Source organism: Ranitomeya imitator, chromosome 2, assembly GCF_032444005.1.
Source record: "Ranitomeya imitator isolate aRanImi1 chromosome 2, aRanImi1.pri, whole genome shotgun sequence".
Lineage (NCBI taxonomy): Eukaryota > Metazoa > Chordata > Amphibia > Anura > Dendrobatidae > Ranitomeya > Ranitomeya imitator.
In genome coordinates this window covers 219,856,755-219,880,262 of record NC_091283.1, presented here as the reverse complement: position 1 = coordinate 219,880,262, position 23,508 = coordinate 219,856,755, and the positions used below count along the sequence as shown (strand labels likewise).

General features: G+C 44.5%; 1 long non-coding RNA gene across 1 annotated transcript in view; it reads left to right on the top strand.

The window, feature by feature from the left end:
• Window positions 1-4,115: 4,115 nt before the first annotated feature.
• LOC138662729 (uncharacterized) overlaps window positions 4,116-23,508 on the top strand; it is a 91,633-nt gene continuing 72,240 nt past the window's right edge. Inside the window, exon 1 of the long non-coding RNA XR_011318064.1 lies at window positions 4,116-4,244. This is a non-coding gene — a long non-coding RNA (uncharacterized lncRNA). The remainder of the gene's footprint in view (window positions 4,245-23,508) is intronic.

Genomic DNA, 23,508 nt, shown 5'->3' with positions numbered 1-23,508 from the left:
TCGGCAGCTGAGACCCAGTCTATGTCTGAGTACATCCAAGAGAATCTGGCCAGAGGTTTCATCCAAAAATCTTCCTCTCCTGCTGGAGCGGGGTTTTCTTTGTAAAGAAAAAGGATGGTTCCTTACGACCTTGTATTGATTATCGAGGTTTGAACAACATCACAATCAAGAACAGGTATCCTCTCCCTCTCATTCCGGAGCTGTTCGACCGTCTTCGTGGTGCTCGTATCTTCACTAAGCTTGACTTGCGGGGTGCTTACAATCTCGTCCGTATTCGCTCCGGTGACGAGTGGTAGACCGCCTTTAACACCCAAGACTGCCACTACGAGTATTTACTTATGCCTTTTGGCCTTTGCAACGCCCCCGCAGTGTTCCAGGAGTTCTTCAACGATGTTTTCCGAGATCTTCTCTACTCATGCGTAGTAGAATATTTGGATGACATCCTTGTTTTTTCTTCAGATCTTCCATCACATCGAAGAAGTGTTCACAAAGTCTTACAACCTTTGAGGGATAACCACCTGTATGCCAAGTACGAGAAATGTCTGTTCGAGAAGACCTCCTTGCCGTTCCTTGGATATATCATTTCAGATTCAGGTCTTAAGATGGATCCTGAAAAAGTGAGTGCCATAGTTAATTGGCCGCGACCCTGTGGAGTGAAAACCATCCAACGGTTTATTGCTTTTGCCAATTACTATAGGCAATTCATTCCACACTTTTCGTCTGTGATCCAGCCTCTTTCCATCCTCACCCATAAAAGTTCCAGCTCAAAGGCATGGTCCCCGAAAGCTGAGGAGTCTTTTGAATCTCTTAAGAAGTCTTTTTCCTCCGCTCCATTCTTGCATCACCCAAAGGTTAATAAACCTTTTACTCTGGAAGTAGACGCTTCATCTATGGGAGCCGGTGCAGTGCTCTCGCAAAAGTCTTCTGAAGGCCGGGTGGTTCCCTGCGGTTTCTATTCTAAGGCCTTTTCGTCTTCTGAACGAAACTATACTATAGGAGATCGTGAGTTGTTAACCATCAAGTTGGCTTTGGAGGAATGGAGGTATTTGTTGGTAGGATCCGTACATCCATTTGTGATTTTCTCTGATCATAAAAATATTTCGTATCTGCAAACTGCGCAAAGACTGAACCCTCGACAGGCTAGATGGTCTCTGTTTTTTGCTCGTTTCGAATTCGAGATACGTTTCCGGCCCGGTAATAAGAACGTTAAAGCTGACGCACTGTCTAGGTCATTTCAGCCGCCAGATACTGTGGAGCAACCAGCATTCATCATTGATCCTTCCAGAGTCATAACCGTGGCTCCTCTACAAGTGATTCGTCCTCCACCTGGTAAAACCCTCGTCCCGGACGCCGACTGAAAGAAGGTGTTATCCTGGGGTCATTCTTCTAAATTGGCTGGACATGTAGGATCAAAGAAGACTTTCCTTCTCATTTCTTAGTATTATTGGTGGCCTACGTTACGTTTGGGCGTCAAAGAATTCGGCGCTTCTTGTCCTTCCTGTGCCAGGAATAAGGTACCCAGACAGCTACCTTTTGGCAGTCTTCTTCCTCTTCCAGTTCCGTCAGCGCCTTGGCAGCATATTTCCATGGATTTCATTACCAACTTACCTACCTCTTCCGGATGTACAGTCATCTTTGTCGTAGTGGACCGGTTTTCCAAAATGGCTCACTTTATTTCGCTACCTGGTTTACCCTCTGCTCCTGAGTTGGCAGAAATCTTCATCCAGAACTTTTTCAAACTCCATGGCTTTCCTCTGCACATCGTGTCGGACAGAGGAGTACAATTTACCTCCCACTTCAGGAGAGCTCTGTGCAAACTCCTAAAGGTGTCTCTAGATTTGTCTTCCGCTTATCACCCTCAAACGGTCAAGCTGAACGAACTAATCAGACTTTAGCCGCCTATCTGTGACACTTCCCCAATGCTCACCATAACGATTGAGTCAATCTTCTCCCTTGGGCAGAGTTTGCTTATAATAACCACTCCAGTGATGCCTCAGTGAAAACTCCTTTTTTTGTTGTGTTCAGACAACATCCTGGTTTGCCCCTACCAGTCTCGCTAACCTCTGGAGTTCCAGCAGCCGACTCCTTAGCTTGTAAACTTTCCATGATCTGGGGTGAAGTTAAAGAGACGCTTGATAAAGTATCTTTAAGAATGAAAAGACAAGCCGACAAGAGGCGCTTAGATTCCCCTCCTTTCATGCCTGGTGATAAGGTCTGGCTTTCTTTGAGATACATCAGACTCAAGATTCCATCCTACAAACTTGTTCCACGCTACATTGGTCCTTTTGAGATTCTGCGTCGAGTCAATGATGTCGCCTACAAGCTTAAATTGCCTGACTCGCTCCGTATTCCCAATACCTTTCATGTCTCTCTACTTAAACCCGCTATCTTTAACGATTTCCATCCTTCTTCTAGTTCCTCTTCTCAACCTGTAGGCACTGACAATATTTTTGAGGTGAGGGATATTTTAGCCATTAAAAAGATTCGTGGGAAAGATTTTTTCTTGGTTGATTGGAAGGGCTTTGGTCTGGAGGAGAGATCTTGGGAGCCTTTGGAGAACATAGATGCTCCTCGTATTCTTAACAAATTTCTTGCCAGTCTACTTAAGGGGAGTTGTAAGGAGGGGGGTACTGTTACTGCTGCTTACTGTCCGGCCGCTGGGTCCCGGCGCGTCTCCTCCCCCACTGCTACCACTGCTGCTCTCTGTCCTGCCGCTGGGTCCCGGTGCGTCTCCTCCTCCTCCCATGCTGTGGTGTCAGCTCCAGCTGCTGCGCGCTGACGCCGCTCCATCGCTGGCTCTGAGCGCGTTACTCTCTCCTTCTCAGCAGCGGAGCGTTCTCGGCGCTCTACTTCCGGGTCCAGGTACGCCAGTAATTCCACTGCACTTCCGGTGTCTTCTTCCTCTGGGGGAATGCTGAGTTTGCGCAGGCGCTCTGGATTTTCCAGTAGGCGCATTGTACCCATCTCTACTTCCTGGGGTCACCAAGGTCAGTAATTCCCGCAGCCAATCCTGTTCTTGCCTCTGCTATAAGAGGCGGTCTCCCTTGCTGCTAGGTGCCTGTTTGTCATAGCTTTGCCTGTGCTTCTGGCCATTTCTTCCTGTGCTTACGCCTCGTACTCAGTACCATCTGGTTCTGTTCTTGGTTTCACTTCTCCATAGTTTTCCGTTTATTCCCTTCAGGTTTCCCTTTCCTTCCCTTGTCTTGTTTCTAACGTTACCTTTTGGTTTTTCCACAGCCTCGCTCCGTTCCGTTTTCCTGCTCTACGGTCTGTTCACAGTCTTCCCGGATTCCCCTTTAGTGCCTTCTTCTCTCCTCCTTTGAGCCGTCCCGCTCGGTACTTCCACCGTGGGTAAGTGACCTCTGGGCCTGCCCCTGACGGTCCCTGTATAGGGGTCAGTTCCTCACTAGGTCCGCTCGCCCAGGGGTAGGTCTTTCCACGGTCCAGAGGGTCCACTCTCTCTCCCTTGCTCAGACCGTTATAATAGTTTATCTTTCTAGATCCCACTCCTGGTTTTGGCATAAAACGCTAATGAAGAATACTGACCAAATACTGACGTGTGAATTTGTCCTTAGTGGAAGAGCACAGATGTTGCTTATTCTGAAAACACACATATAGGCTCAGGACTGCATAGGTTGTGATTTCAATACTAGTAACACACAAGACTTTGCTGCCAGGAAATCATTTTCCAATTAATAAAAAAACAGCAAAAAAATAAAGTAGAAGTATCTCTTATGGAAATAGATGCAAGTGTTTTAATTAATGAATATACCGTTTCATGGAGCTATTCATTATTTTCTGATGCCACTTTGCTCTACTGACATATCTATGGAGTATACTATAGTGACTGATATGGATATTAATGACTTTGACTAGGGGAATTATTATCGCAAGGAAGAAAGATAATTTATATTTGTGACAGTCATAAGTTACACAAATAATACATTTGTCAAGTTACCGGCTAATACTATTGCTGCAGATGTTGTTCCTAGAAGACATTCTATTGGCCCAGAAACTGCTCGTAGGGCGTTATCTAGATACGTTGTAAATCATTACCCACCATACATTTATGGTGCATATATTCCAGAACGGAAAAAAGATTGTGACATTAGAACAGGATGTTGATGCAATCTACTTAAATCAATAGCAATCCAAGGTGACGGAAATAACGTTGCACACATCCTTGCTGATATAGAACATTTACCTATTGATTTACATCTGCTTTCGTGGAACGTGGTCTCCTCGTAAGTTATTTTCTTTGAGAAATCTATAAATTATTTTCAATTAATAATTGCAGTAAGTGTGAGATGGCCAGGCAAAGAATAAATCGAGACATGGCAAAGCGTAAAACCACCACCATCTACGAGGTGTAAATAGCTGTACTTTCATAGGGCGCTAACTTCATACAGAGCAATACACGGGATTTACTGTCTGGTTATGAAAAAAAAGGACAGACAACAATTTGTATTATTGTATATAAGATCCCCTATAATTGAAGTTTTGCACTGCAGATAGTTTGTTTTAAATGAAATCTATCAGCAAGTTTCTGCTATGTAATCTGAGAGCAGCATGATCTAGGGGCAATGTGTAATTTAGTGGGCTGCTTGCTTCAGTTTTGATAAAATTGCCATTGCATCTGCTGGAGATCTAGAAGATCTCTAAATGCTGAGCTCTGTATAGCCCTGCCCACACCACTGATTGGCAGCTGTGTTCACTGTGCATAGGCAGAAAGCTGCCAATCAGTGGTCAAGGCAGGGTTATACAGAACTCATGAATATATCAAAAGTCTGAAAAGTAAAAGACACATGCTGAAATTAAACATTAACCAACAATGGGAAGATTATAGGTGGAAAAAATACACAGACATCATAGTATGTGTGCATAGGATACTAGATAAAGACCCAACAGTGAAAATATCAGTGTTAAAAAGAAAAAAAAATGAGATTGAAGAGTTATTATTATTATTATTATTATTATTATTTATTTATTTATATACTGCCATTAATTCCATGGTGCTGTACATGAGAAGGGGTTAAATTAAAATACAAATATCAGTTACAGTAAACAAAACTAACAATGACAGACTGGTAGAGAGGGAAGAGGACCCTGTCCTTGCGGGCTTACATTCTACAGGATTATGGGAAGGAGACAGTAGGTAGAGGGTTGCAGTAGCTCCGATGGTGTTGAGGTGGCCGTGTGGTCTTTACAGGCTGTAAGCTTCTTTGAAGAGGTGGGTTTTCAGGTTTCTTTTGAAGGATCCAAATGTGGAGGATAACAGGACGTGTTGGGGCACAGAATTCCAGAGGATGGGGGATATTCGGGAGAAGTCTTGGAGGCGATTGGGTGAGGAGCGAATAAGAGTGGAGGAGAGGAGGAGGTCTTGGGTTGACCGGAGATCACGTGAGAGAAGATATTGAGATATTAGTTTGGAAATATACGGAGGAGTAAGGTTATGGATGGCTTTGTAGGTCAGTGTTAGTAGTTTAAACTGGATATGCTGGGAAATTGGGAGCCAGTGAAGGTATTTGCAAAGAGAGGAAGCAGGAGTGTAGTGAGGAGATGAATTAGTTAGTCAGGCAGCAGAGTTAAGGATGGACTGGAGGGGTGCAAGAGTGTTAGAATGTAGGCCACAGAAGAGGAGGATGCTGCAGTAGTCAAGGCGGGAGATGATTAGGGCATGGACAAGCATTTTGGTTGAGAAAAGGATGGATTCTGGAAATATATTTCAGCTGGAGGCGACAGGAGGTGGCGAGAGCTTGGATGTGTGGTTTGAAGGACAGGGCAGAGTCAGGGGTTACTCCGAGGCAGCGGATTTTGGGGACATGGGAAAGTGTGATTTCATTTATTTTGATAGATAGATCAGGTAATGAAGATATGTGAGATGGAGGAAAGATAATTAGTTCAGATTTGTCCATATTGAGCTTGAGGAAGCGAGAGGAGAAGAAGGAGAATATGGCTGATAGACACTCTGGGATTCTGGAAAGCAGAGAGGTGACATCTGGGCCAGAGAGGTAGATCTGAGTGTCATCGGCATATAGATGGTACTGGAAGCCATAGGACCTTATGAGTTGTCCCAGGCTAAGTGTATACATTGAGAAGAGTAAAGGTCCTAGGAAAGAGCCTTGAGGGACACCAACAGATAGGGGGTGAGATGAAGAGGTAGTATGGGAGTAGGAAACGCTAAAAGTGTGATTGGTAAGGTATGAGGAGATCCAAGGACTTTGACACCAAAGGAAGAGAGGATCTGTAGTAGGAGGCAGTGGTCAACTGTGTCAAAGGCAGAGGACAGGTCTAGAAGGAGGAGTATAGAGAATTGTCTGTTAGCTTTCGCTGTAAGTAAATCGTTAGTAATTTTGGTCAGGGAAGTCTCAGTGGAATGGTGGGGATGGAAGCCATATTGTAGGTTGTCGAAGAGAGAGTTAGATGCAAAGTGAGAGGAAAGTTCAGCATGGACATGCTGCTCAAGGAGTTTAGAAGCAAATGGGAGAAAAGATATGGGGTGATAGCTGGACATAGCACTTGGGTCAAGGGATGGCTTTTTGAGGATAGGTGTGATTGTGGCATGTTTGAAAGCTGAGGGGAAGGTACCAGAAGTTAGTGATAGGTTGAAGAGATGGGTTAGAGATGGGACTAGTGTGGTGGGGAGGTTGGGGAGGAGGTGGTATGGTATGGGGTCAAGTGCACAAGTGGTGACGTGTGATTTGGAGAGAAGATGAGTAAGCTCCCCTTCAGTGATTTTAGAGAGGGAAGTTATGGGGTTAGGGCATTGGTCTGGTATGCAAAGGGGTTGTGGTGGTTTTACAACAAAGACTTGCCTTGTTTGGTCTATGTTATTTTTGAAGTGCCTGGCAAAGTCCTCGGCAGCGATTAGGGAACTTGTAGTTCGCAGTGGTGGGCAGAGGAGGGAGTTAAAAGGGTTGAACAACTGTTTGTGGTTGTGGGATAAGGAAGATACGAGGGTTGTGAAGTAGGCCTGTTTAGCAGACGTGAGAGCTAATTTGAATGCCAGTGTTGCTTGTTTGAGTGCAGTAAAATCATCTTGCGAATGCGTTTTCTTCTAACGCCGTTCTGCAATTCTGGATACTTGCCGAAGCTTTTTAGTGATGTTATTGTGCCAGGGTTGTCTATTGGTTCATCGCACTCTGCTATGCATGACAGGGGCGACCATGTCAATAGCTGATGCAAAAGTGGCATTGTAGAAACTACTGGCAGTGCCTGTGTCGTGGAGTGAGGATATGGATGCTAGTGGTCGGATAGAGTCAGAGAGTGTGTGGTTGTCTAGGTGTGCGAGGTTTCTGCGGGGGCTGCACATGTTGCTGGACATGGGTGACCGGTGAGGAGGACAGTGATGAGAAAGTGAGCAGATGGTGGTCGGATAGAGGGAGAGGGGAGGTGGTGAAGTTAGATAGGGAGCAGAGACGGGTGAAGACCAGGGCTAATGTATGTCCGTCTGTGTGGGTGGATGAGGAGGACCACTGAGTAAGTCCAAAGGATGAAGTAAGGGACAGTAGTTTGGAGGCTGCTGACTGGTGGGTGTCAGATGTTGAAGTTACCCATGATGATGGTAGGAATGTCAGCAGACAGTAAGTGAAGGAGCCAGGTGGAGAATTGGTCAATAAAGGAAGTGGTCGGGCCCTGAGGTCGGTATATGACAGCTATTTGGAGGTTGTAGGGGGAGTAAATGCGGACAGAGTGGAATTCAAAAGAGGGGAGTATAAGGGAGGGTAGAAGTGGGATTGTGTTAAAGGTACAGTTGGAAGAAAGGAGAAGGCCCACTCCTCCACCATGTTTGTTGCCAGGGCGAGGAGTGTACGTGAAGTGGAGGCCACCGTAACATAGTGCAGCAGGGGAGGTGGTGTCAGAGGGTGTTAGCCATGTTTCAGTGATGCCCAGAAAGGAAAGATTACGAGAGGTAAAGAGGTCGTGAATCACGTGGAGTTTATTGCAGATGGAGCGGGCATTCCATAGTGATCCAGAGAGAGGGAGCAGGGTGGTGGGCATCAAAGGCACGGATTTGAGGTGGGCAAGATTTCGGGTGTATATATGGGGTTGGGAGTGAGAGGAGGGGTAGTAATGGGAGGTATGAGCTGTGGGTCATGATAAGTAACCGATACATCTTTATTGATTACAAAAGGATAAAAATTTGGTAAAAGGTGGGAAAAACAACCAGATGAAACAGCGAGCTCATGAATATGGAGGACAACATTGCAGCATTGTGTACTATTGATATATGAAATAAAAATTTACTTGACGGCTATTCCTTAAATTGCATATAAGTTGGTGTCTCTGAACAAAATGTATAAAAGTCACAACGCAATGCCAAAACAGTAAACATGAATCCACACTATTAACAGGGTTATAAAATCTAGTAATTAATATATCGGTGATGAATGCCAAAAGCGTGACGATATGTGACGTTTCAGTGTGACGCCACAGACCTTTTTCAAACATAGGATTGTGGATGAAAGAGAAGAGAGATTACGTAAGGCTCTGCTGTAAATTTGACATTGTCACTCTGGTAGGCCTCCCTGTTGCAAGTTAGGTACATTAGCAAAATGTACAAAATTTCTGCAGTTTGCAATAAATCAAACAAGAACAACACAACTAATATAAGAAGTGTTTTCACCAAATACATCAGAAAATGCAATTTTACTGACTACCGCAGAGTCAGGATTATTCAACACCTTCACGACAAATGTCTTTAGACAGTACTTAGTAGAACACATTTCTGGCTGTTATGACCTGCTGCAAACTTGATGTATAGCCAGATACTGGCTGCTGGACAATGGCTTCCAGTTCACTTAAGGTACCGTCACATTTAGCGACGCTGCAGCGATCTAGACAATGATCCCGATCGCTGCAGCGTCGCTGTGTGGTCGCTGGAGAGCTGTCACACAGACAGCTCTCCAGCGACCAACGATGCCGAAGTCCCTGGGTAACCAGGGTAAACATCGGGTTACTAAGCGCAGTGCCGCGCTTAGTAACCCGATGTTTACCCTGGTTACCAGCGTAAACGTAAAAAAAAAAAACACTACATACTTACATTCCGGTGTCTGTCCCCAGGCGCTGTGCTTCTCTGCAGACTGTGAGCGCCGGCTGGAAAGCACAGCGGTGACGTCACCGCTGTGCTCTGCTTTACGGCTGGCCGGCGCTGACAGTGCAGGAAAGCACAGCGCCGGGGGACAGACACTGGAATGTAAGTATGTAGTGTTTGTTTTTTACGTTTACGCTAGTAACCAGGGTAAACATCGGGTTACTAAGCGCGGCCCTGCGCTTAGTAACCCGATGTCTACCCTGGTTACCAGTGAAGACATCGCTGAATCGGCGTCACACACGCCGATTCAGCGATGTCTGCAGGGAGTCCAGCGACGAAACAAAGTTCTGGACTTTCTGCACCGACCAACAATGGCACAGCAGGATCCAGATCGCTGCTGCGTGTCAAACTGAACGATAACGCTAGCCAGGATGCTGCAACGTCACAGATCGCTAACGATATCGTTCAGTGTGAAGGTACCTTTAGCAGCTGCCATCTTTAATACTGACAACAGCTATGGATAGTGATGAGAAGATTAGGCAAATTTTGAATTGTTGTTGATTGTTCACCAAAAATTTACATTTGGTATCTTTATGTTTGCAGCATGATATGTGGGAAAAGGTTGAAAAGTTCCAGGAGGCCAAATACTTTCGCAAGGCACTGTATGTGAAAATGTTCTGTCCTCACTAGCTGAGGCAGGCTCATACGTAGCTATACAGTCAGCTGAACCGCTATACCGGGGTCCAATAAGGAGACTGTGGTTGAGTCTGTGCTTTATTAAACGTAGTGGTATATTGATGTGGTGAAACTGTGAACAATGATATACATAGAATCAGTGCATGGCATAGAACAGATACATAATACACATGATATACATTATGCATAACATTTAGAAAGCTAGTGACTAAACTGGGAGTACAACTGGCTAGGCTAGGCTAATATGGAGCAGAAATATCTACGGAAAGCATAAAGACATACCGGCAATGCAATCGCAAGGGGGATGAAGTGAAGCGTCTTTCCTGAAGGCAGACTGAAGAAAGTGAAAGGAAAAATGGAGGGAAATGGAGGCTGAGCTACCATAAAGCATTGCAAAGGAGGAGGAGAATCAGACATGGATAATACAAACACAGAAGATTGAACTGTCAACATAACTCTGACCGCTAGAGGGAGCCAAAGCACTAAAAACAAATAAAGATATGAACATCCATACTGAGAAACCTGTAATTACGCAAACAGATAATCAGGGTAACAATATTAGATGGCGGAGACAGAACACTCCCCGTCTGGCATCAACGGATGTCACTACTCCTTTCTTCCGAAGGCAACAATAGGACCAGTTCAGATACCGGTCTGGAAAATGTCTTAGGTTCATTCCCTTTGGTCATCCTTAGCTCAACTTTGCGGACGTTGCCATTCTTGCTCGGGAACGTTGCGGTAACTAGGCCAAGTGGCCACTGGTTCCGATGAATTTGACAGTCTTTCACAAGAACAAGGTCACCTATGTTCAGATTAGGTTTAGTAGATTGCCACTTCGTACGTGGCTGCAGTGTAGACAAATATTGCTTGCGCCACCTGTCCCAGAAAGTATTTGCAAGACTTTGTACCTGTCTCCATTGGCGCTTGTCCAGATTGTGGTAATGTTGCACGATTAGGTAGGCAACGTGACATTTTCCGGGAAGCATAAGAGGGAATTTCTCCACAAACTCCATCTCAGCTTCTTTGAGTCGGCCTCCTACTCTCAGTAGGCCGCTGTTGTCGATGAATGGGTTGAGTTTTCTCAATACGCTGCTCGCTGGTATTGGAGCTTTGTTAATAAGACATTGGATTTCTGCAAAGTAGGTTTCTCTTTGAACAGTGAGGATGATGTGATTTCTAGAGAACTCTAAGTCGGAGGTAACGTAGGTATTTTTACAAAGATGCCAACCTTTACATTTTTCTGTGCCACAAGTTCTGGTGGTCCTGAATGAGCGAGCTATATGAGTCAGGCAGGTAATGGCTCGAGTAAGTGACTCCCAACTTGAGAATCTGTCGAACCTGCAAGATCCAAGCTGGATAACAGAGGTCATTGTATGTAGTGTAGACACCTGAGGGCGGATTTCAGCATCTGAGTCCTCTCCTACTAGTTCAAAGGTGTCTGGAAAACATTCCTCAATGTACAATAGTTTTGGTCCTGAGAGCCACGTTGTGCTTCCTAGTTGACTTGCGTCAACTGCTCTAGTTGCATGATCTGCGGGATTCTGGTCTGTGGGTATGTAATGCCACTGCTTTGGATGAACTGATTTCCTGATTCGTAGCACTCTGTTATTGACATAAACGTAGAATCGCCTGGTTTCGTTGTGGATATATCCCAGGACTACTTTGCTGTCTGAGTAGAACTTGGCCTGTGTCAGGTCGATATCCATTTCGGATGAGATGAACTCCGCTAACTCAACGGCTAAGGCTGCGGCACAAAGCTCTAACCTGGGTATAGTGTGCTCTGGTTGTGGTGCGAGTTTGGCCTTTCCCATGACGAAACCAATGTGTCACTGACATTTGCAGTCTACAGTTTTGAGGTAGGCAACAGCGGCAATTGCTTTGACAGAAGCATCTGCAAATACGTACAGTCTTTGGCTCTGTATCTCAGTAGATGGCACAGGGGTGTATGGTCTTGAGACATGCAGGTTGGAGAGTGCCGCTAACGAGTTCTTCCACTCTTCCCACTGGATCCTCTTATCAGGTGGCAGAGGTGCATCCCAGTCAGATGTTTCCCTAGTTAAGTCTCTTAGTAGGGCCTTGCCTTGTATAGTAACAGGAGCTGGGAAACCCAAGGGATCGTACAGACTGTTGATGGTAGACAGGACGCCTCTACGTGTGAAAGGCCTTTCTTCCTGGCTGACCTGAAAGGTGAAAGTGTCTGATTGTAGATTCCAGAGAAGCCCAAGGCTGCGTTGCATTGGTGCGGGGTCTGACCCCAGGTCCAGGTCTCTGAGACCATTACATAGGTCCTGAGAAGGGAACGCTTCCATGAGTTCTTGGCTGTTTGAGGCTATTTTATGAAGCCTAAGGTTTGAGCAGGCAAGCATGTCCTGGGCTCTCCTGAGAAGACTGATGGCAGTCTCATTTGAAGGCATGGCTTTTAGACAGTCGTCGACATAAAAGTCCTTTTCTATGAATTGTCTGACATCTGCTCTGTATTCTGGTTCTCCTTCCTGAGCCGACCTTTTGAGTCCGTAAATGGCGACTGCAGGTGAAGGACTGTTGCCAAAGATGTGCACTCTCATGCGATACTCTGTGACTTCTTTAGTAGGATCATTGTCTCTGTACCAGAAGAATCTTAGGAAGTTCCTGTCTCTCTCTCTCACAAGGAAACAATGAAACATTTGCTGGATGTCAGCGATGAAGGCAATGGAATCCTTACGGAAGCGCATAAGTACACCCAATAGTTTGTTATTGAGGTCTGGTCCTGTCAGTAGAACGTCATTCAAGGAGACATCATTAAATTTAGCACTGGAATCAAACACGACTCTGATCTGGCCTGGTTTCTTAGGGTGGTATACTCCGAACATGGGTAGGAACCAGCATTCTTCAGAGTCTTTGAGAGTGGGAGCTAGTTCTGCGTGACAGTTTTCAAAAATCTTTGACATGAAGGAGAAAAAGTGATCTTTCATCTCTGGTTTCTTTTGCAGATTACGAATGAGAGAGGAGAAACGTTGTAATGCCTGATTTCTGTTGTTCGGTAGACGTGGTCTGTTGGTTTTGAAGGGAAGAGGTGCGACCCAGCTGTTGGTCTCATCTTTAACAAGTCCCTTGTCCATTACCTCTAAGAACAACTTGTCCTCTACCGACATTGCCACTTGGTTGTCCTGCTTAGTTCTCTGGAAGACTGTGCACCCTAACTGATCCTCATAGCTTCCCGACACTATACTGCTGTCGTGAGTAAAGTCTATTAAATGGTTGGGCAGTTGGATGCTGTGTGGCAGTTCCCTGACATGGAACTCATTGTTACAAGGTTGAAACAGAGATGGACGTCCTTTCTCCAATGTATTTGTCAGCATGCTTGTCACAGAAGATGGGGCGTGCATGCGTCCCAAGCATACGTTGCCAATTATGACCCATCCTAGGTCTAGCCTTTGGGCATAGGGAGCATTGTGGAGTCCATTGATATGACTTCTCACTTTATGAACCTGCAGGATATCTCTCCCCAACAGCAGAATTATCTGGGCCTGATGGTCGAGTTACGGTATAAGGTGTGCTATTCGTTTTAAGTGAGCGTGATGGATTGCTACATCTGGTGTAGGAATTTCAGATCTGTTGTCTGGGATCTGGTTACATTCGATGATCGTAGGTAGCGGTAGGCAGAATTGTCCATCTAAAGACTCAATCTGGTAGTCAGTAGCTTTCCTGCCTGCTGTTGTCACAGTACCTGCACACGTCTTTAAGGAGTAGGGAGTGCTTGGCCCTTTGATGTTGAATAGGTCAAAGAACGTTGATCTAGCCAAGGATCGATTACTTTGATCATCCAAGATAGCTTACAGTCTTACAGCTTGGTCTCTATGGCCCTTCGGGTATACTCTGACGAGGCATATTTTTGAACAGGACCTACTGTCTATTGTCCCTTTGCAGACCTCGGTACATTGTGAAGTGATCTCCGGCGTAGCTGTATCAGTGTTCCTTTCCTCCCCGCCATGCTCACTGTCAGCTGGTGTGTTTTGTGCACTCCATGGAGCTGGGCCAGGGTGTAGAGCGGTGTTATGATCTGTTGTACCACATTCTGTGCATTTTACACTGACCTTGCAATCCTTGGCGAGATGAGTTGTGGATGAGCAGCACTTGTAGCAGATACCGTTTTCTTTCAGGAAGCTTCTGCGATCTGGCATAGATTTTCCTCTGAAGGCTCTGCATTTCAGGAGAGGATGAGGCTTCTGATGAAGTGGGCACTGCTTGTCAGGGTCCTGCACCTTTGTCTCTGATTGGGAGCAGCCAGCAGACCTGTAATTAGAATCTGAAGAAGAAACATAAGTCTTGTGTACTGCCACAGATGTTTTGCGTGGATTTGCAGGTGGTGATGGTGTGGCATATGGTATTGCAAAGTCAAAGCTGGGATCGTTTCGAATTCTTGCTTGTTGGTGTATGAAGTCTACAAAAACGGAGAAGGGAGAGAATGGAACGCTGTGTTTGTATTTGTATGTGGAACCATGTGTGAGCCACCTCTCCTGTAGACTGTAGGGCAACTTCTGGACTATAGGATTAACACCTCTGGCTGTGTCGAGAAATGCAAGTCGCTGTAGGTCGTCCCCGTATTTGGCAACTTGGACTTCCTTTAGCAAGTCGCTTAGCTCTCTAAGTTTCTGGAGACCTTTGTTAGATATTTTAGGAAAGTCATCGATTCTTTTGAACAAGGCTCTTTCTATTACTTCTGCTGAGCCGTAACACTCATCCAGCCTTTTCCAGATCTCTTTGAGGCCAGTCTCAGGGCGGTTTATATTAATGTCTCTGATCCTTACTGCGTGTTTGACTGACTCTTCTCCCAGGTATTTGACTAACAGGTCTATCTCTTCCCTGTGTTTTAGCCCTAAGTTTCTAAAGACATTTTGGAAGCTTTCCAAGCTCTGTAACCTTCAGCTCGGTCAGTGAATTTCATGAGTCCCTTGGCAACCAGTTCACGTCGTGTGAAGAACTTGGCAAATTCTGTCATGAACCGGTTGTCAGCAGAGTATACTGGTGATGGGTCGCCCTGATAATGATGTGAGGTGTGTTCGTACCTGATAGTGTCCTCAGGGTGGCACCAGCCGGGGTTGTATTGCTTCGGTCTGACGTACGGTGTGTCAGCAGGGTGATTCATGTTGGTTACTTCGCTGGAGACGTCGTATTCTGGTTTTGGTACTGGTTCAGGGTTATAGTTTGGATCAGGAAGTTCATTAACATACTGAGATGTGCGTTGTGGTGAGTCTTGCAGTGGAAACTCCAGACTCGACATACTGCTTTGGCTATGCAGCTTGGGATTTTGCGCGGCTTCCAGCGATTCTGCTTCGGCGAGGGCTGCGGCAGCTTCCCTTTTTGCTGCTAGGCTTTCTAAGGCGGCATCCACACGTGCCTTCTCTAACTGCGTTCTTCTCTCTTGGTCGGCTCTCTCTAACTGCATTCTTCTCTCTTGGTCGGCTCTCTCTAACTGCATTCTTCTCTCTTGCTCGTCTCTCTCTAAGCGTGACCTTCTCTCTTGCTCGTCTCTCTCTAAGCGCAACCTTCTCTCTTCGTCATCTAGGCGTGCTTTTTCTAATTTAAGTTGCATCTCTTGGTCAGCAAAGCTCGCTCGTATTTTGGCGGCTTCAGCATTTGCGCGGGCAATGGCGACCGCGCTGCTGATGAATGTTGTCTTTGAGGAGACGGAAGTAACAGATCTTGTCCTATGTGATTTGTGAGACATGGTGTCTTGGGAAAGTGCTTGGCTGTGCAGAGATTGCTGCAGCTGTATTCAGTCTCTGTGTAGCCGGTGACTTGAATCCCACTAGTTGGATGGCTGCCGTTTCACTGTTCTGTCCTCACTAGCTGAGGCAGGCTCATACGTAGCTATACAGTCAGCTAAACCGCTATACCGGGGTCCAATAAGGAGACTGTGGTTGAGTCTGTGCTTTATTAAATGTAGTGGTATATTGATGCGGTGAAACTGTGAACAATGATATACATAGAATCAGTGCATGGCATAGAACAGATACATAATACACATGATATACATTATGCATAACATTTAGAAAGCTAGTGACTAAACTGGGAGTACAACTGGCTAGGCTAGGCTAATATGGAGCAGAAATATCTACGGAAAGCATAAAGACATACCGGCAATGCAATCGCAAGGGGGATGAAGTGAAGCGTCTTTCCTGAAGGCAGACTGAAGAAAGTGAAAGGAAAAATGGAGGGAAATGCAGGCTGAGCTACCATAATGCATTGCAAAGGAGGAGGAGAATCAGACATGGATAATACAAACACAGAAGATTGAACTGTCAACATAACTCTGACCGCTAGAGGGAGCCAAAGCACTAAAAACAAATAAAGATATGAACATCCATACTGAGAAACCTGTAATTACGCAAACAGATAATCAGGGTAACAATATTAGATGGCGGAGACAGAACAGAAAAGTAACACTAAACTTTGACTTCTGGTTCTGATAAGGCCCAAAATGGTTCTGAGAAAGTGCTCGGAAGATTACGACATCATGATATATGCCATGACATTGGGTGCACATACACAAAACAGTCCTGGGATTCATCAGAACTGGCCAGGAGTGAGGGGCCCGGGAATTCACCACTCGTGGCGATCCTGATGGAACTGGAAAAGGAAATCTCTTTCAGTGAGCTGCTGTGGTGAGATTGTTTTCATGGCTCTCATGCCTTCTTCACTTACTTTATTGTCTTGACAGTGATGTCCATGCACACTCCCCTTATCTGATGCATACTGGCATTCATTCACTGGTAAGCCACCAGGGCTCCTCACCTTTGTAGCTGCAGCACTCTTGGCTACTTTCACCACATTAAATTCCATTATCTCTCCAACACTCATACTGCGTAGGACTTGGTTTGTTTCTTTTAATGGCTGTGTAATGTACAAAGACTTCTTCCTTTTTATCACTGCGGTAGATGAAACCATAACCGTGCTGAACATTAAACCAGTTGACTGTTGCTATAATGCGGGTGGTGAGTGCTTTATGTTGAGGCCGTTGTTGCACTTGAGCGATTGCTCTCCACGGCTTAGACACTAACATTAGAGGACCTTAAAGCTGAGGATTCAGCTCTTATGTTCTTGTAGTAAACTTCGGGGTCAGATCAGCCCGAAGTTCATGAGAAACATGATACAGTCGACCTGCGGGTGATAACCTCTCAACCTGCTCAGTGCACCATCCTGGCCTTCTTCCATGATGATTCCAGTGAGTGAAATACTTGAGGTCCGCATCTCAATAGTGCTAGGCTTTTATGCTGCTGACTATGCCAAAATCTGAAAAGTGAAGGTTGGGCAGGAACCTCACTCCAGCTATGATATATACAAGCTTCATTAAACTATAGGCTCTCCGGTCATGGCCGCACTCTGCCTTCCATGGCCTCTCATTTCTTCTCTCCACTGATTAATTGACAGATTAGCCTGCAAACACATCACAATGGCTCTCTGTTCCACTATTGCATTCAACTGTATTCATGTATGCAATTCACAAACTTGTGGTCTCGCTATCACCTCTCCTGGCACCAACACCGGGGAACCTTGACCCCGCAATGACAGAGTGACTGCAGATTTGTACCCTAAGGCCGTACATTCCCTCTTGCATGCTGGTGTATTTTCTAGGAAAAATATTAGTGGGATTGCTAATTACACACGTGTTCCTACTGGCAAATTTTGTCACCTCTTCAAAGGGCTTCGGTTGGCGACATACATCCTGAGTTTCAGAAAATGGCGACAACAGCAACATTTTTTCATGAATATTTCTGATTTTTGTTTTCACCACAAAACTATACATTTTTGGTATCTGTGTACATGTACCGACCTGGAGAATCATATTGCCCAGTTAGTTTTACCATATTGTGCTCCCGTTTTGCAATTCACTATATGGTAAAATGAATTGTGTCATTCAAAAGTACAACTCGTCCCGAAAACAAGCCTCACACCACTATGGGGACGGAAAAATGAAAAAGTTATGGCTCTGGGAAGAAGTGGAGGAAAAATGATTAAAACAGTTTTGCCGTTTCATGTAAACAATCACCGACCAACCTGTTCATTGTAGATAATGCAGCATTTGCTCCACTCGTATACAGAGTGAAAAAGTTTTATTTTTTGAAATCATAATAATGATAATGGGTGAACACAATGGAGAATTGCATGTTCCAGTCATTGGATGAGCAGTGCAGAACAGAAAGAGTCATATCAACCCTGCCAGAACAAGTCTCTGGCCTCTGTTTCTCCAGGCTTTTGAGAATAATGAATTTCGTAGCTCACTGATTTTGAGCAAACTAAATCTCTCGTGCTCACTGCCAAATTCCCTATCAGCATGCCAACATCCAAATTCCAAGATTCTGCTTATACAAAAGGCAGCTCCAACCAGTTTTCTACCATTTAAGCAACCAGTTTTGGGTCATCTACTCCTTCAAAAGAGTGCACATTAACAGTATATATTTGGCCTCATTCATCAAAGGAATTTTGCCAGAATTCTTGCCTAAATTGCTTTAAAAGGTAACAAAATGTTGGTGTGGGCAGAACTGGGGCAGGACTAGGTCAGGATGCCACTGCTCATCTGAGTCAAATATTTAGAATTGCGAGTCCTCAGTGGTTGATACCTTTTAATGGCGAACTGAAAAGACGGTAACAAATTGCAAGCTTTCGAGACTACTCAGGTCCCTTTATCAGGCATAGACTAATAGAAATTCTGAAGAATCACATATTTATGCACAACACAGTACAGAAATAAAGCATTAGATAATACAGGTGACGTGAAACAGAACTACCATTATGTGAGAGTGCTAAAATGTTTATGTCTATAAATATTGGAACAGTTCATAGATAAGGAGAGTGAATGTTTTATTGTCCTCTGATTGGGGTCTGGTTCTGTGTTGTGATGCCCCCACACGGTCTGAGGAGAAAATTCCTTAGTTGATGTAAAAAGACATAAATCCATGCGACACATTCATTCCTGCACTGAGTGTGTCAAAGGTCATCATCAGCTTATATTCCCAGACTCTCCTGTCTCTCTGAGATTTGAAGTTACCTTTTAATACAAGTAATTTCATGTCCATAATTCTGTGATCGGGAGACAAAAATGTATTGCCACAGGTAGATCCATTCACACTCCTTACCTATGAACTGTTCCATTATTTATGGACATAACTGTTTATCACTCACATAATAGTAGTTCTGCTTCACGTCACCTATAGTAATGAGGGAATATACTCGTTACTCGAGATTTTCCGAGCATGCTTGGAGGTCCTCCAAGTATTTTTTAGTGCTCGGAGATTTAGTTTTTCTTGCCGCAGCTGAATGATTTACATCTGTTAGCCAGCATAAATACATGTGGGGATTCCCTAGCAACCAGGCAACCCCTGAGCAACCCCCGAGGACCCCCGAGCATGCTCGAGAAGTCTCGAGTAATGAGTATATTCACTCATCACTAGTCACCTGTCTTATCTATGGCATTATTTCTGTGCTCTGTTGTGCATAAATATGTGATTTTTCAGAATTTCTGTTAGTCTAAGCCTGATGAAGAAACCTGAGTAATCTCGAAAGCTTGCAATTTGTTACCATCTTTTCAGTTAGCCATTAAAAGGTATCAACCACTGAGGACTCTCAATTCTAAATATTTTCGATGCACTGGCTAACACGGTACCAAGATATACAGTTAGGGCCAGAAATATTTGGACAGTGACACAAGTTTTGTTATTTTAGCTGTTTACAAAAACATGTTCAGAAATACAATTATATATATAATATGGGCTGAAAGTGCACACTCCCAGCTGCAATATGATAGTTTCCACATCCAAATCGGAGAAAGGGTTTAGGAATCATAGCTCTGTAATGCATAGCGTCCTCTTTTTCAAGGGACCAAAAGTAATTGGACAATGGACTCTAAGGGCTGCAATTAACTCTGAAGGCGTCTCCCTCGTTAACCTGTAATCAATGAAGTAGTTAAAAGGTCAGGGGTGGATTCCAGGTGTGTGGTTTTGCATTTGGAAGCTGTTGCTGTGAGCAGACAACATGCGGTCAAAGGAACTCTCAATTGAGGTGAAGCAGAACATCCTGAGGCTGAAAAAAAAGAAAAAATCCATCAGAGAGATAGCAGACATGCTTGGAGTAGCAAAATCAACAGTTGGGTACATTCTGAGAAAAAAGGAATTGACTGGTGAGCTTGGGAACTCAAAAAGGCCTGGGCGTCCACGGATGACAACAGTGGTGGATGATCGCCGCATACTTAATTTGGTGAAGAAGAACCCGTTCACAACATCAACTGAAGTCCAGAACACTCTCAGTGAAGTAGGTGTATCTGTCTCTAAGTCAACAGTAAAGAGAAGACTCCATGACAGTAAATATAAAGGGTTCACATCTAGATGCAAACCATTCATCAATACCAAAAATAGACAGGCCAGAGTTAAATTTGCAGAAAAACACCTCAAGAAGCCAGCTCAGTTCTGGAAAAGTATTCTATGGACAGATGAGACAAAGATCAACCTGTACCAGAATGATGGGAAGAAAAAAGTTTGGAGAAGAAAGGGAACGGCACATGATCCAAGGCACACCACATCCTCTGTAAAACATGGTGGAGGCAACGTGATGGCATGGGCATGCATGGCTTTCAATGGCACTGGGTCACTTGTGTTTATTGATGACATAAGAGCAGACAAGAGTAGCCGGATGAATTCTGAAGTGTACCGGGATATACTTTTAGCCCAGATTCAGCCAAATGCTGCAAAGTTGATTGGACGGCGCTTCATAGTACAGATGGACAATGACCCCAAGCATACAGCCAAAGCTACCCAGGAGTTCATGAGTGCCAAAAAGTGGAACATTCTGCAATGGCCAAGTCAATCTCCAGATCTAAACCCAATTGAGCATGCATTTCACTTGCTCAAATCCAGACTTAAGACGGAAAGACCCACAAACAAGCAAGACCTGAAGGCTGCGGCTGTAAAGGCCTGGCAAAGCATTAAGAAGGAGGAAACCCAGCGTTTGGTGATGTCCATGGGTTCCAGACCTAAGGCAGTGATTGCCTCCAAAGGATTTGCAACAAAATATTGAAAATAAAAATATTTTGTTTGGGTTATGTTTATTTGTCCAATTACTTTTGACCTCCTAAAATGTGGAGTGTTTGTAAAGAAATGTGTACAATTCCTACATTTTCTATCAGATATTTTTGTTCAACCCTTCAAATTAAACGTTACAATCTGCACTTGAATTCTGTTGTAGAGGTTTCATTTCAAATCCAATGTGGTGGCATGCAGAGCCCAACTCGTGAAAATTGTGTCACTGTCCAAATATTTCTGGCCCTAACTGTATATCTTTCCTGCATCTGAGTCAAGACGTTCAGTGGTGTTTCTTACTCCAGAAATCTTACTCCAGTCAGAGAGTTCTTCTTTAATCTAAAATCTAAAATCTAATTTTTTTTCTTTTTTTTTCTTTTTTTTTTGCTGCCTGCTTCTTTAATCTGCATTTGACGTTTTCTTGTAATATGATTTAGGTGCACAGGGGTGACACTGTGCAGTGGGGTTTCAGCTCCTGCCCCTCCGCCTGCCACTGGTGTCTGAATGACTGGTCCCTGATTTGGGCGAGACCTGCCTCCTCTTCGAAATTTCACTCCTGCCCCAACCTTGCTGCGGGCGGTGCATGCACAGATTGATTTCCCAGAACTGTTCAATAGCATGGCGTCGGTGGCTGTGCATGCACAAATTGAGATCTCGGATAAATGACGTCCTTTAGATGTAATAAAGCCAAGATCTCAGTCTGCACATGCGCTGCCACTAGAACCATTTCATTGTATACTGCCAAGAAATCAATCTATGTGCAAGGCAAGTACAGCACCAGCCCAAAATATCAAACTGGAGACAAGTCACCCACAAAGCAGTGAGCTGTCATTGAAACACCAGAGGCGGGCAGAGGGACTGGGCAGGAGCCAAAAACCCACTGCACAGTCCGGCCCCTGCGCACCTAATATTGACTGTATGATTCACGCACAGAGCCTTTTATTGAAACTGAACCAACTTCTGGCTCTACCAAACCGCAGAAAAACTGCCTCCACAACTGTCAGTAATCTATTCTTTCATCTGTCAGATATTTTGTGTAGGATCCATCGTTACTAAGAGAATGAACAGTACGAGGAACACAAAGCAGCAAGAGAGCGTTTGGATGGGGTTATGGTTAACTTGCCTATGGTGTTCCCACCATGAACTTTTTTTTTTACTTATTAAGAAGTTGCGCCATTAATGAGTGATCGACCTACACCATTACAATCACCAAGTCCAAGAAAGAGGCAGCTACAGCTAAAATTGTTTTTTCCCCCAAAATTGTGATTTACAACAATCCCATTCACATGAGTGTTTGAGTCACATATTTATACCTCTACACCAAAGTATTCTTATTCTCAGACTGATCGAAATGTAATACCTAAAGAGAAATGGCAGCACTATCAGTTCCGAGGATCTTTCCTCACAGCAATTCATCTAACAATAACCAAGGTTCAATAAATGTAGCAAGTGATGACCGCACACATAATCAGTTACAATTAATAACCATGCGCAATGTGTACGCACACAGTATGAAGCATTCAGCTACATAAAATGCGCACAGCTATATTACACCTAGTGCCATAAAATTAATGTATGAATATAGATACATCATGACCGGTAACTACAACAATAATAATAATCTTTATTTTTATATAGCGCTAAGGCTACGTTCACATTAGCGTTGCGCGCCGGTGCGTCGGCGACGCAACGCACGACGCACAAAAAACGCGCGCAAAACGCGCGCAAAAATGCTGCGTTTTGCGACGTGTGCGTCGTTTTTTGACGAAAATCGGACGCACGAAAAATGCAACTTGTTGCATTTTCTTGCGTCCGACGCTAGCGTCGGAAACGACGCACGTGTCGAAAAACGCTACCCAAAAAAACGCACGCGTCCCCTATGTTAAACATAGGGGCGCGTCGCCGCTGCGTCGCCGCTGCGTCGCCGACGCAACAGCGACGCACATTAGCGGAACGCTAATGTGAACGTAGCCTAACACATTCCGCAGCGCTTTACAGTTTGCATACTTTATCACGGCTGTCCCCGATGGGGCTCACAATCTAAATTCCCTATCACTATTTCTTTGGAATGTGGGAGGAAACCGGAGAACCCGGAGGAAACCCACACAAACACAGGGAAGACATACAAACTCCTTGATGTTGTCCTTGGTGGGGTTTGAACCCAGGACTCCAGCCCTGCAAGGCTGCTGTGCTAACCACTGCGCCAAAAAAAGAGAAAAAATTGAAGTCTCTATGGCTTTGAGCACTTTTTCAAGGATTTACACAATGCTGTTTTCGGCATATTCACATTCGCAAATCTAGTGAAAAGTTATCCTAATCATTTTTAGTAATGAGCCCCTCCTAAGGACTAGGATACAACTGAATGTGGAGATGGAAACATACCCTAAGACATTAGTCAAATGTTACACAGATGCCACTAACATATGCACCGCCCATGAGAAACTCATGCCACATGTGGTACTCACATATGAAAGACCCACTAATTTCCCAAAAATAAAGTCATTTACTATTGATGTGCAAATCAATTCAATGCTAATCAAATAGGTGTCATTTTTTTAATTTGTTGAACCCAATATTTTCGATTTAATTTGCATGAGTTGTCAAAAATACAATTTAACCCTATGCAGATGATTGCATCAGCAAGAGAAGGCTCATATGACCTCGAGAACAGTGGGGCAGGCTTCCCCATAATGCCTTGTAGCTATCACATCACATGGTATAGCACAG